Source organism: Mustelus asterias, unplaced genomic scaffold (genome assembly GCF_964213995.1).
Source record: "Mustelus asterias unplaced genomic scaffold, sMusAst1.hap1.1 HAP1_SCAFFOLD_35, whole genome shotgun sequence".
Lineage (NCBI taxonomy): Eukaryota > Metazoa > Chordata > Chondrichthyes > Carcharhiniformes > Triakidae > Mustelus > Mustelus asterias.
Window position 1 is genome coordinate 3,927,226 of NW_027590117.1, and position 13,529 is coordinate 3,940,754.

Consider the following 13,529-nt stretch of genomic DNA (forward strand, 5'->3'; position numbering starts at 1 on the left):
GCAGGAGCCGCACCAAGCTGTGATGCAACCAGAAGGAATGCTTTTTCTGGTGCATCTGTCTGTATTCAGACTGTGTTTTGCATTATCTGCTGCTCAATGAAGATTGGGATCTTTCTGATTCGATCAGTTAAACTGTGCGTGGAGAAGTGACTTGTTCTGACTGTCAGCTTCCGGAACTGAAATATGGTTTCTCAATGAATTCTGTCTCTTTCAACTTTTGGTACTGCAACTGAGTTTCTGTATCCCCTCATTTTGACTCACCGATTTATGTTGTTTATTCATTTCAGGTATGTGGGTGTCGCTGGCTGGGCCCGCATTATTGCCCATCCTAAATTTCCCTTGAACTGAGCGGCTTGATAGGTCACCTCAGAGGGCAGCTTAGAGTCACCAAAGTTGCTGTGTGTCGGGGGCCCCATTTAGGTCCAAACCAGTTAAAATATTCATTCCTTAAAGGACATTAGTGAAGCAGTTGTCTTCCTTTTGACAATCGATCCATGGTCGTCAGACTTTTAATCCCAGATGTTCTCAATTGATGAAATTTCACCATTTGCCTTGGTGGTGGTGGTGGTCTGTGTGTGTGTGTGTGTGTGTGTGTGTACGTGAGAGAGAGAGATTCTCACATAATCAGTCCGTTTGTGAGTGTGGATTAACCTTTTATACTCCCTCACAAACACTGTGATCCCCTTGCTTTTGTGAATTCCCAAGAAGCATTTGTACTACTGAGACCCTGGTGGTCGGGTGGAGGGTGGGGTGAGGGTTGAAGGCAATGCCGCAGGGTGCTGAGTGTGGAAGCAGCCGATTTTAAAGCTTGTGAGTTGGAAAGTGAAGAGTGAACTTGTCTGTGTGAAGATCACAGAAAAGGTAAGTCTGGACCTGCGCACTCGAGACAAGTTTTGGGTTGTCAGTAAATGAACTCCTGTAATGAAGGGACAAAATCAGAAAGAGGAAATGCTGGAAATATTCAGCAGCTCCGAAAGCAGCTGTGGAGAGATATTTCTGTCGCCAGGATATAACTCTCCTATTGGATACTTCACGTTGCTCAGATCTGACACTCTCAACACCTTCGTGGAAGGAACAGGTAGGGCGGGAATTGGGTCTTTGTTGATTTGAGCAAACAGCGCAATCCAGCAATGAGAAGCTCGTCAGCCCCCGGCGGCTTGGGAAAGGATGGGACTCAGATACAGGACTCTGGTTGGGGTTCAAAAATGGAAAAATACATCGAGTTATAAATGTAATGACAATAAAGGTGGAATTCAGATCGACTTGTGCAGAAATTTTACACTTGGCCCATGTAGTCAGGATGGCCGAGCGGTCTAAGGCGCTGCGTTCAGGTCGCAGTCTCTTCTGGAGGCGTGGGTTCAAATCCCACTCCTGACAGTGATTTTTCGTTCGCGAAGCAGCATCCAAACCCAAGAAATTTCTCACCTGGCAGCACAAGGGCAGCTGATGCTGAGAAACAACGACCACCTGTGAGTTCCACTCCGAGACACACTTCATCCTGTATGAATAAAGTACTTTTTTAAAAATCACCTCGTGCCACAGAAGGAGCACATCTGCCTTCAGAGCAGAAAACTGTGTGTGAATCACATCCTGAACACGGCTACTTTTATACCAGATGTGTGTCTGAAAACAGTAAGTGGAACCAAGCTCACGATAAACCTCTCAATGTTTAGTGGAAGTGTTTCACTGAGTGATTTGTGTGATGCCCTCTGATGTGCTTTCTTTTGTGAATTCCTAAGGAGCACCTCCCCTGAGACCCTGGTGGGCGGGTGTCGGGGAAAGGCGGATTTGAAAGGTTTACAGGGAAATCGGTGCAGTCTCGATGGGCCACTGTGGGATTCAGTTATTTTTCTTTAGAACATAGAACATAGAAAGCCACAGCACAAACAGGCCCTTCGGCCCACAAGTTGCGCCGATCACATCCCCACCTCTCGGCCTATCTATAGCCCTCAATCCCATTAAATCCCATGTACTCATCCAGAAGTCTCTTAAAAGACCCCAACGAGTTTGCCTCCACCACCACCGACGTCAGCCGATTCCACTCACCCACCACCCTCTGAGTGAAAAACTTACCCCTGACATCTCCTCTGTACCTACCCCCCAGCACCTTAAACCTGTGTCCTCTCGTAGCAACCATTTCAGCCCTTGGAAATAGCCTCTGAGAGTCTACCCTATCCAGACCTCTCAACATCTTGTAAACCTCTATCAGGTCACCTCTCATCCTTCGTCTCTCCAGGGAGAAGAGACCAAGCTCCCTCAACCTATCCTCATAAGGCATGCCCCCCAATCCAGGCAACATCCTTGTAAATCTCCTCTGCACCCTTTCAATGGCTTCAACATCTTTCCTGTAATGAGGTGACCAGAACTGCGCGCAGTACTCCAAGTGGGGTCTAACCAGGGTCCTATAAAGCTGCAGCATTATCTCCCGACTCCTAAACTCAATCCCTCGATTAATGAAGGCCAGTACGCCTTCTTGACCGCATCCTCCACCTGCGAGGCCGATTTAAGAGTCCTATGGACCCGGACCCCAAGGTCCTTCTGATCCTCTACACTGCTAAGAATGGTACCCTTCATATTATACTGCTGCTTCATCCCATTGGATCTGCCAAAATGGATCACCACACACTTATCCGGGTTGAAGTCCATCTGCCACTTCTCCGCCCAGTCTTGCATTCTATCTATGTCTCGCTGCAACTTCTGACATCCCTCCAAACTATCCACAACACCACCTACCTTGGTGTCGTCAGCAAACTTACCAACCCATCCCTCCACTTCCTCATCCAGGTCATTTATGAAAATGACAAACAGCAAGGGTCCCAGAACAGATCCCTGGGGCACTCCACTGGTCACTGACCTCCATGCAGAGAAAGACCCCTCCACAGCCACTCTCTGCCTTCTGCAGGCAAGCCAGTTCTGGATCCACAAGGCAACAGCCCCTTGGATCCCATGCCCTCTCATGAATCTATCCGAGATCCCATAGCATCTGTGGAGAGAGAACCGGTCATTCCCGTGAAAGGTCTGCACCTGAAATGTGAACTATCTCTATTTTCAGAGGTACGTTACAGATCTGGTAATATCTCTTTTTTCACTAATACCACCAGATCTGGAATGTATTTCCAGCATTCTGCTGTACCCTCGAAGAACGGTATCAGGCTCTGTGGCTTAGTTGGTTAAAGCACCGATTTAGTAAACCAGAAGATTCTGGATTCAGATCCTCGGATTCCTTTCCAGTGAACTTTGCAACTGCGTAAGTCGCAATATCCATTTCTTGCTTGTCAATGTTGTCTTTACCTTCACAGTGGACAATCTACAACGATAAAAAAAACATAGTTCGAGAGTCTCCTCAAATATCTTGACTATTTATTGACGTGATCCAGGTACTTTCATCATCTTGCAGTAAAAAACCATTTAATTTGCAATAAATCCAATTCTCCAAGTTCTACAAACATAGCGTTCCATTGTTTTCTCAGGGAATTTCGAACAGAGTCAAATCGCCTTAGAATCACACCATCCCGACAGTGGTGAAGGAGACCATTCTGCCCATCGAGTCTGTCCCGACTCTCCGACAGAGAATCGCACACAGGACCTATTCCCGCAGAGCCACGCACCCACCCCGCTAATCTACCTATACAAACACCTTGGTGACCAAGGGGCAATCTAGCATGGCCAAATCCACCCAACCTGCTCATCTTTGGACTGTGGGAGGAAACCGGAGCACCTGGTTTCCTGAGGTAACTTGCCTGGATGAATGCAGTTTGAACAGCACTGCAAACACTTGGCACCATCCAGGACAAAGCATCCCACTTCATTTGCTTCCCATGCATAAAGCTTCACTCCCTCCACTCCCGACACAAAATGGCAGCAGTTTGCGCCATCTACAAGATGCACTGCAGCAACAAAGCAAGGCTCCTTTGCCAGTACCTTCCAAACCCACGACCACGACAGCCGAGAAGGACAAGCGCAGCAGACACATCAGAATAACACCACCAGGTTGCAGGGCACTGATATTTATTTATTGATTGTAGTTATTTATAAGTTGTTGTTGTTGCACGTGTGTGTTGTTTAATCTTCGTGATCTTCAAAAGAAGCGAAATATATAATTGAAAAAGATGCTACTATTTCTAACCCAACCAGCGAACGTCGTGTCAAACTTTAAGAAAGCCCCCGGGGTTTGCGATTTATTTTTGAGTCAGTGGTTTCCCTGGGAGCCAATAAACAGAAGCAGCATGAAGAGATGGCAGAGCAGGAAATGTCGGTGCCGAAGCTGAATCACATCAACGGAGCAGCAACCTGCTTTCTACTAATCGGACCCCAAGTCCGATTCTGGTGGGACTGAAACCCACAACCTTTGAATGGCTGACTTGCCATTATTTAGATGTCTAACGCGCTACCCAAAGCGCCACATGCTGGAAGTTTGCTTTACTTGTCCATATATGGATTTTTGACAATGTGGAAAGTTCAACAATCTCGTAGTTAAAAAGTCAAGGACTGTGAAGAGGGACTTTATTGATTGCAAGTCATGTTGCTACATCTTATGTCTGTTAAAACAGCTGTGGGAATACAGACCATTTTGTCCTTTGTACATGAAATCACAGAATGATCCTCCCTCTTTCTCTTCCTTATTCTCGTGGACAGCTCGGAGTGTAATCTCACAGGCTTGATAGTCGGGGGCACATTCTACTCTATCTGTCACAGCGCTGATCAGAATCTGTTCCCTGTTCCAGTTAAACACCTGCACAGAACACAACGCAAAGCTGGAAGCTGGAAACCAGAATCAAAAACCGAAAATGCTGGATATGCTCAGCAGGTGATGGATGAATGGAGATTCCTGTAAAAGAGACCTTGGGGTACAGGTTCATAGCTCCTTGAAAGTGGAGTCACAGGTGGACAGAGTGGTGAAGACGGCATTCGGCATGCTTGGTTTCATTGGTCAGAACATTGAATTCAGTAGTTGGGACGTCTTGTTGAAGTTGTATAAGACATTGGTAAGGCCACACTTGGAATACTGTATACAGGATATTATACAATATACAAAGGATATTATTAAACTAGAAAGAGCGCAAAAAAGATTTACTAGAATGCTATCAGGACTTGATGGTTTGAGTTATAAGGAAAGGCAGGATAGACTGGCACTTTTGTCTCTGGACTGTCAAAGGCTGAGGGGTGATCTTATAGAGGTCTATAAAATAATGAGGGGCATAGATCAGCTAGATCGTCAATATATTTTCCCAAAGGTAGGGGAATCTAAAACTAGAGGGCATCGCTGTAAGGTGAGAGGGGGAGATACAAAAGGGTCCAGAGGAGCAATTTCCTTCACACAGAGGGTGGTGAGTGTCTGGAACAAGCTGCCAGATGCAGTAGTAGAGGCGGGTACAAATTTGTCTTTTAAAAAGCATTTAGAGAGTTACATGGGTAAGATGGGTATAGCGGGATATGGGCCAAATGCGGGCAATTGGGACTAGCTTTGGCGTTTTGAAAAAAAGGCGGCATGGACAAGTTGTCCGAGGGCCTGTTTTCATGCTGTAAACCTCTATGACTATATGACAAGCCGCTGAAGCACAGCACAGTTGCACAGTTTAAAGTTTCCTTTCATCGACAATGGATATTCCATTCTAGTATTTTGAACAATTCAAATTGAAAATGTGCATTGTTATTCTCGTCGCCACAGCCTGAAAACAACTCCAGGCATTGATCTCTCCCTTGGATTTTAAATTTGTAAATCCATTCTCTATCTTTTAAAGCTACTATTGAAACTGTATCCATCACCCGCTCATTTCCTTGTGAATGAGCAGGAGAATTGAAGATATAATTGGATAATTTTCCTTTGACTACATTTGTATTGGAGCATCAAGGTCAAGGAGGGAACCACACACAGCACTTCATGAAATTCACCCACTAAAAGGTGACAGTGTTTAATCAAGGGATGGTTCTATTTGTTCATTTATTATTAATGGAGAATATAAAAGTTGGAACAGTGTGCAATCTGGGCATTGTAACTGAGCAAAGTGAAACACAATTTGGACTGGGCAGGATAAGCCTAGCATGGGCAATGGACAGAGTGGAGGTGCGACGTTGGCTGGCTTGTGAGACGGCGCAGGGAGATGTTGCAAGGTGAAGGTACATCGGAAAATGGGAGTGTAAAATGTTGAATGATGAATGTGCAAGTAGAATGTGCAATGTAGACTGCAGGCTGGATATTCAATGGGTTCTGTGATGGGTGAATAGACTGTGGAATCTTGGCATGGTAAAGGTGCAATGGGGATTAGGACGGGTAAAGGTGTATCCTTTATTTTATATCACCTCTCCTCGATCTTCGGACCAAAATGCATCACTTCACACTTCCTTACATTAATTAAATTGTATCTGTCACGTGTCTGCCCATTCCACCAGACTGTCTATATCTTCTTGCAGATTATCAATATCCTCCTCACTAAAAATCATAATATTTTCAAATTTTGCACCACTGACAAATTTTGAGATCGAAACCTAAGCACCCAGATATAGGTCAGTAATATATATCAAGAAAAGCACATTTCTCTCTATATAATATCCCCAATCAGAAATAGGTAAAACTTTCTGAAAAATATGCTTTTATAGGTTTGTACTAATAATTAAACTGTTGCTGAATGAAATTCTAACTAAGCTAATGATTCAAATGCCATTTGGTTCCAAATAAAATGCCAACCGGCACTAATACATTCAATTATAAGCATAGCCTTGCTCATTTATCAGGATTTCAATGACGAATACAGAGGGAAGCAGCGTACTGGTAGATTTCAAAATGAAATGGCCAAAAGATTTAGTATTTCTAAATTGCGCAGTCCTAGGTTCAATATGATGTGAACAATTCTTGTCTGCTGTGTCCCTCTCTGATGTCTGAACTTCAGCCTGCCAGAGTGTGCTGACATCCACTGGCCGCAATACAGAACTGCAGTAGAGCGGAAAAATGCATCTTAACTGTCGCTGTTGCAAAGACAGATCAAACAGGAGTTAATGATTGGATATCGGCATTACATTCCATAGAGAAATCAATATTAATGTACTTTTAAATGCAGTCAGTATAACTTCGAATTTGCTATTACCTGGAGCAGTTGAGTCGACTAGCACAGATGTACGAAAGGAAAATCTCGGTAATGAGACGATGGAGAATGAATTTCAGAGATAAGCAGATGATGATACGTTGAAGATTTTTAGTAGAGAATAGTGTGGAATCATGTACTAATTAGAACAAAAGGCCCTGTTTCAACTATGTACCTTCCAGATAGAATGTGTACAGATTTGCTAAGTCTCTCAGAGAGATTCATAATGAACATCACACACATATGTCGCACCAGAGACAGAGCGATACAGAATGAGTCCAACACTCATACACCTCGAATCTTAGAATGGATACAGCAAAGAGAGGGAGACCATTCGGCCCTTTGTCTCTATGCTGGTCTGTACAAGAACAACTCAGCTCATCCCTTTCCCGTCCTTGTCTCATAACCCTGGAAATCCTTTCACTTCAGGTGCTGATTCCATTCCCCCCTTGACAGCCCTGATTTGATGCTGCCTCTGCCACCCTCTCAGGCAGTTCATACCAGGTCCTAAACACTCTGCACATTAAAAGCCATCCTTCTCTCCTCAGGCAATGGGAGCAATATTTCTTCATCTACTCTTCTTAGACTGCACCCACAAGCCCACCACCTCTACCAGGGTAGAGGCAGAGAGATTCTTTCCACTTAGAAAGGAAACAAGAACTTGAGGACACAGCCTCAAAATAAGGGGGAGTCAGTTTAGGACAGAGTTGAGGAGGAACTTCTCCTCTCGGAGGGTAGTGAATCTCTGGAATTCTCTGCCCATTGAAGCAGTGGAGGCTACCTCGTTAAATATGTTTAAGTCACAGGTAGATAGATTTCTGATCAATAAGGGAATTCACGGTTTTGGGGAGCGAGCGGGTAAGTGGAACTAAACCACTATCAGATCAGCCATGATCTTATTGAATGGCGGGGCAGGCTCGAGGGGCTAGATGGCCTACTCCTGCGCCAATTTCTTATGTTCTTATGTTCTTACCATCTCGAAGGACAGCGGCAATAGATACATGGCAACACCAGCACTGCAAGCTCCCCCTCAAGCCACTCACCATCCTGACTTGGAAATACATCGCGGCTCTTTCGCTGTCAGAGTGGCAAAATCCCGAAAGACTGTTTGGCTAACAGCACTGTGGCTGTACCGACACCTCAGGGACTGCAGCAGTTCAATAAAGCAGCAAACCACCACCTTCTTCAGGTCAGTTAGAGATTGGCAATGAACGCTGGCCTCGTCAGTGATGCCCACCTCTCGAAATGAATAAAACAAACACAAACTCACATCTACAACCAGAGACGGACGAATACTGAACAAATCTCACTCACGTGCCTGTGTTGGACACAATATGAATCCCCCAATCACATTCACGAACAGAGGGTAAAATGCAGTCGAAATTGGGCGATCGTTATCCAGTTGCAGTTGAACCAGAGTTTTATACAAGAATAGAAAACATCTTAACACAACGTGCAACATTTTAACCCAATATGGAACATTATGAGACCAGTTAATCATCTTTCTGCCGAACAGAAAACATCTTCACGGAGAATATTTTCACACAACACGGAACACGTTCATAGAGCAGGGCATATATTAACAGAACATTTTTTTAAAGTACACAACATGGATCATATTTATACAACCGGAAAGATATTGACAGCATCAGGGAAACATTTTACACAACAGCAGAAAGCACCTCTCAACAACAGAGAGCAGAGTTACGCAGCAGGAAATATATTTACAAATATGTACTTGCAACAGAAAATTCCTTTAAAAATAGAGATCGGTTTCCCATCACCTTTGCCTGTCGTTATGTGTCCAGACAATCTCTCTTACTGCTATTGTGTGTTTTTCTCTGTTTTATTCTCGGTTTGATGCAGTGGCTGAGCGTCCTGACACTGGAACGTGTATTAAATGATACAGGAGCGAAAATCTGCCTGAATATATTGATAGGCAGCAGAAAGGGCACTTGCCGGAGCAGAGTGGCGCAGCGGAAGCGTGCTGGGCCCATAACCCAGAGGTCGATGGATCGAAACCATCCTCTGCTATTGCTATTATCACTGACAATTAAACGACTTGTGGCTTTTACGTGGAGTCTGCAGACAGGTATTTACATCGGCTTCTCTTTTCTCCAAAAAACCTCAATCTGCAGTGAATCAATTTCTCTGCAAGAAAGCATACGAACGGGGAACATCTTAACAAAACATGCAACAATTTACTGACAGAAACATCTTCACGGAGAATCTTCTCAAACAACATGGAACACATTTGCAGAGCAGGGGCCATATTAACAGAATAGAAAAAAAAACATTTACACAGCCGGAAACACAACAGCGGAGCATCTTACACAACAGCAGAAATCATCTCTCAACAACAATTGAGACAGTTACATGGGTAAGATGGGTCTGGAGGGTATGGGGCAAACACGGGCGATTGGGAATCGCTTGGTGGTAAAAAACTGGGCGGCATGGACAGGTTGGGCCGATGGGGCTGTTTCCATGTTGTAAACCTCTATATCATAGAGCACAGCAGGATAAACAGTGAAACACTTTGCACAACAACAGTGAACATCTTTGAACAGCAGAGAGCACAGTTACACAGCGGGAAATATATTGATAAACATATTTACAAGAGAAAACTCCTTTCAAACATTAGTGATTAATTCCGTGACTGTCGTTACACGTGAACAAACAACCTCTTTGGCTGCTTTTGTGTGTGTCTTTCTCTGACCCTTTATTCTTGGTGTAATGCAGTGGAATTGTGTAGCCAGACTGAGCCTCCTGACACTGGTGATGGTGTTAAACAAAAGTGTGGAATTGAATATCTGACTGATTGCATTGATAGGCAGCGGGGGTGGGGGGTAGGGTGAGGTGGAGGAGGAGAGGGGGGAGGGAGGAGTGGGAAGGAGGGAGGGGGGAAGGGGAGAAAGAGAGGGGAGAGGAGAATGGAAGGGGGAGGGGGGAGAGGGAGGGGGAGGGGGAGATGGGAGCGGGAGCGGGAGGGGAAAGGGGGGAGGGAGCAGGGGAGAGGAGGGGGCGGGGGAGGGGGGAGGGCGAGGGGGAGGAGGGGAAGGCATGTGGAGGGGAAGGGGAAGGAGGGGGAACGGGGGAGGAAGAGGAGGGGGAGGGGGAGGGGAGGAGGGAGAAGGGGACAGGGGTCGTGGGGGAGGAGTGAGGGGGCTGAGACTGGGGAGCGGAGGCGGGGGGGGGGCGGGGGGTGGGGCGGGTGGAAGCGAAGATGGACTTTCTGTAGCAGAGTGGCGCAGCTGAAGAGTGCTTGGCCCATAGCTCAGAGGCCGATGGATCGAAACCATCCTCTGTTACTTCCTCTTAACAATAATAACAAAACCACTTGACTACAATTCTGCAGCATTTACGTGGAATATGAAGGCAGGTATCTGCATTGGCTCCTCTTTTCTGTTATAAGCCTCAACCCAGTTTGATATGCACACAAGGTGTAGATACTGTGAACATGCACCAGGATATATTAGACAGAGGCAATGGTGCACAGGGCACAATTTCAGAATTTGTGGACAATGTGAAACTTGGAAGCATCGTGACCTGTGAGGAGCCTGGTGTAAAACTTCAAAAAGGACATCGGCAAGTTGACGGAATGCGTGGACAAGTTACAGATGAAATTCAAAGCTGAGAATTGTGAAGTGATTCATTCTGGTAAGAAGATTATAGAGAGACAATGAAAAGTAAAAGGAAAACAGTTCCAAAGTATCGAATCCATTTAATTAGTAACGTTTCTCAGTCCTACAACTCGAAATGAGGTGCAACAGTACAACTCTCAAATAACACCAAATTACTGCGGATGCTGTCATCTGAAACCAAAAGAGAAAATGTTGGAAAATCTCTGCCGGTCTGGCAGCATCTGTAAGGAGTGAAATGAGCTCGTGTTTCGAGTCCAGATGACCCTTTGACAAAGGGTTACCTGGATTGGTTTACTGCCAATTGGTAACTTCCTTAAAGTCAATAATAATCCATTCAAAATATCATAATTACTCATTTGAATGAAATTACTACATCTCACATTACTTCGTGTTAGCTCATAAACGTATTTAAAAGTCATTTAACTGAATGCTGCGAGTTGTATCCATGCCTTAATGTCTACTGGTTTAAATATCTTACCACTCCATCAGGGGTTCCACTTACAGGTATTAAATGTCATGAGAAGTCTGGACGAATGGATAGGGACAAACTGTTCCCACTTGTGGAATGATGAAGAATGAGAGAGAACAGATTGAACATCATGAGCAAAGGAAGGAATAGGAAGACGAGGAAAACATTTTTCACACAGTGAGTGTTTAAAGTTTGGAATACACTGCTGGAAAGTGCGGTGGATACAGATTCAATTGAAACGTTCCAAAGGAATTAGATTGTTATCTGCCGCATTACAGGGAGAAGGCGGAGATGTTCATTTTCTGTCACAACTCCTCACATAATTTCTCATTCATAAGACCATAAGACCATAAGACATAGGAGCGGAAGTAAGGCCATTCGGCCCATCGAGTCCACTCCACCATTCAATCATGGTTGATTTCAACTCCATTTACCCGCTCTCTCCCCATAGCCCTTAATTCCTCGAGAAATCAAGAATTTATCAATTTCTGTCTTGAAGACGCTCAACGTCTCGGCCTCCACAGCCCTCTGTGGCAATGAATTCCACAGACCCACCACTCTCTGGCTGAAGAAATTTCTCCTCATCTCTGTTCTAAAGTGACTCCCTTTTATTCTAAGGCTGTGCCCCCGCGTCCTAGTCTCCCCTGTTAATGGAAACAACTTCCCTACGTCCATCCTATCTAAGCCGTTCATTATCTTGTAAGTTTCTATCAGATCTCCCCTCAACCTCCTAAACTCCAATGAATATAATCCCACGATCCTCAGACGTTCATCGTATGTCAGGCCTACCATTCCTGGGATCATCCGTGTGAATCTCCGCTGGACCCGCTCCAGTGCCAGTATGTCCTTCCTGAGGTGTGGGGCCCAAAATTGCTCACAGTACTCCAAATGGGGCCTAACCAGTGCTTTATAAAGCCTCAGAAGTACATCCCTGCTTTTGTATTCCAAGCCTCTTGAGATAAATGACAACATTACATTTGCTTTCTTAATTACGGACTCAACCTGCAAGTTTACCTTTAGAGAATCCTGGACTAGGACTCCCAAGTCCCTTTGCACTTTAGCATTATGAATTTTGTCACCGTTTAGAAAATAGTCCATGCCTCTATTCTTTTTTCCAAAGTGTACGACCTCGCACTTGCCCACGTTGAATTTCATCAGCCACTTCTTGGACCACTCTCCTAAACTGTCTAAATCTTTCTGCAGCATCCCCACCTCCTCAATACTACCTGCCCCTCCACCTATCTTTGTATCATCGGCAAACTTGGCCAGAATGCTCCCAGTCCCGTCATCTAGATCGTTAATATATAAAGAGAACAGCTGTGGCCCCATCACTGAATCGAGTGTGAACTGTTCTCTTGTCGTTTCTAAACAAGTAGAAGTGCAACACTGATTAAATGACAAGACAGTTGGTGGCCTAAGTCACTGGAGAGTTAAAAAATTACAAATATGTGTCTGAAAGGAGATGAGGATGGCACAGTGACGGAATTTGAAATAAAAACAGAAAATGCAAGAAACCTCATGCAGGTCTCGCAGCATCTATCGGGGGAGAAACAGAGTTAATGCTTTCGGTGTCCGTGACTCTTCTTCAGAGTTGAGGAGAGTTTGAAATGTGACGGATTTAAAATGTTCTCGAGAATTCGGAGCACAATCTGGATTATTCATTCAAGCAATTACAAAGGCAAATGGCATGTTTGGTTTTATTGCACGTGAATTGGAGGGGACGAAGAAAAGTGTCTTGCTACAATTGTACAGGAGTTTAAGGAGACCACATCTGCAATGCTGTGTGCAGCTGTGGTATCCACATTTGAGAAAAGATAAGCTTGCATTAGAGGCGGTACAGAGAAGGTTCACGAGATTACCCCCCGGAATGAGGTGGTTGTTCCATGTTGAGAGGCCGAGTGAATTATTCCGAGAGACCCTGGAGCTCAGAACAATGTGTAGATGCTGAATGAATGATTCCATTGCTGTCCTCTGGGCAGACGAGTGGCAGATGAAGTAAAAGTAAAGAAAAGTAAAGTTAAAGTAAAGTTTATTAGTCACATGTAAGGCTCACATTAACACTGCAATGAAGTTATTGTGAAATTCCCCAATTTGCCACAGTCGGGCACCTGGGTGAGTCAATCACCTAACTAGATGATGTTCAATGCACAGAAGTGTGAGTTGATTCATTTTGAGTGTGTGGAGAAATAAATGGAGAAACACTTAAGGAAATGCAGGAAAAAAGGGATCTCAGTTTCTCAGTAGAAAAGTCATTAAAGGTGGTTGGGCATGTTGAGAGAGCAGGCATGTTGAGAGAGCAGGTAATAAAGCAAATGACACCCTATGTTTTATTGGTAGATT

The 13,529-nt window shown here is 44.7% G+C and overlaps 2 non-coding genes across 2 annotated transcripts; both read left to right on the forward strand.

The window, feature by feature from the left end:
• Positions 1-1,294: 1,294 nt before the first annotated feature.
• Positions 1,295-1,377, forward strand: trnal-cag (transfer RNA leucine (anticodon CAG)). The gene has a single exon. It is a non-coding gene; the product is annotated as a tRNA-Leu (tRNA).
• A 7,664-nt stretch (positions 1,378-9,041) lies between these two features.
• On the forward strand, positions 9,042-9,113 carry trnam-cau (transfer RNA methionine (anticodon CAU)). Its single transcript has one exon. It is a non-coding gene; the product is annotated as a tRNA-Met (tRNA).
• The last annotated feature ends 4,416 nt before the right edge of the window (positions 9,114-13,529 follow it).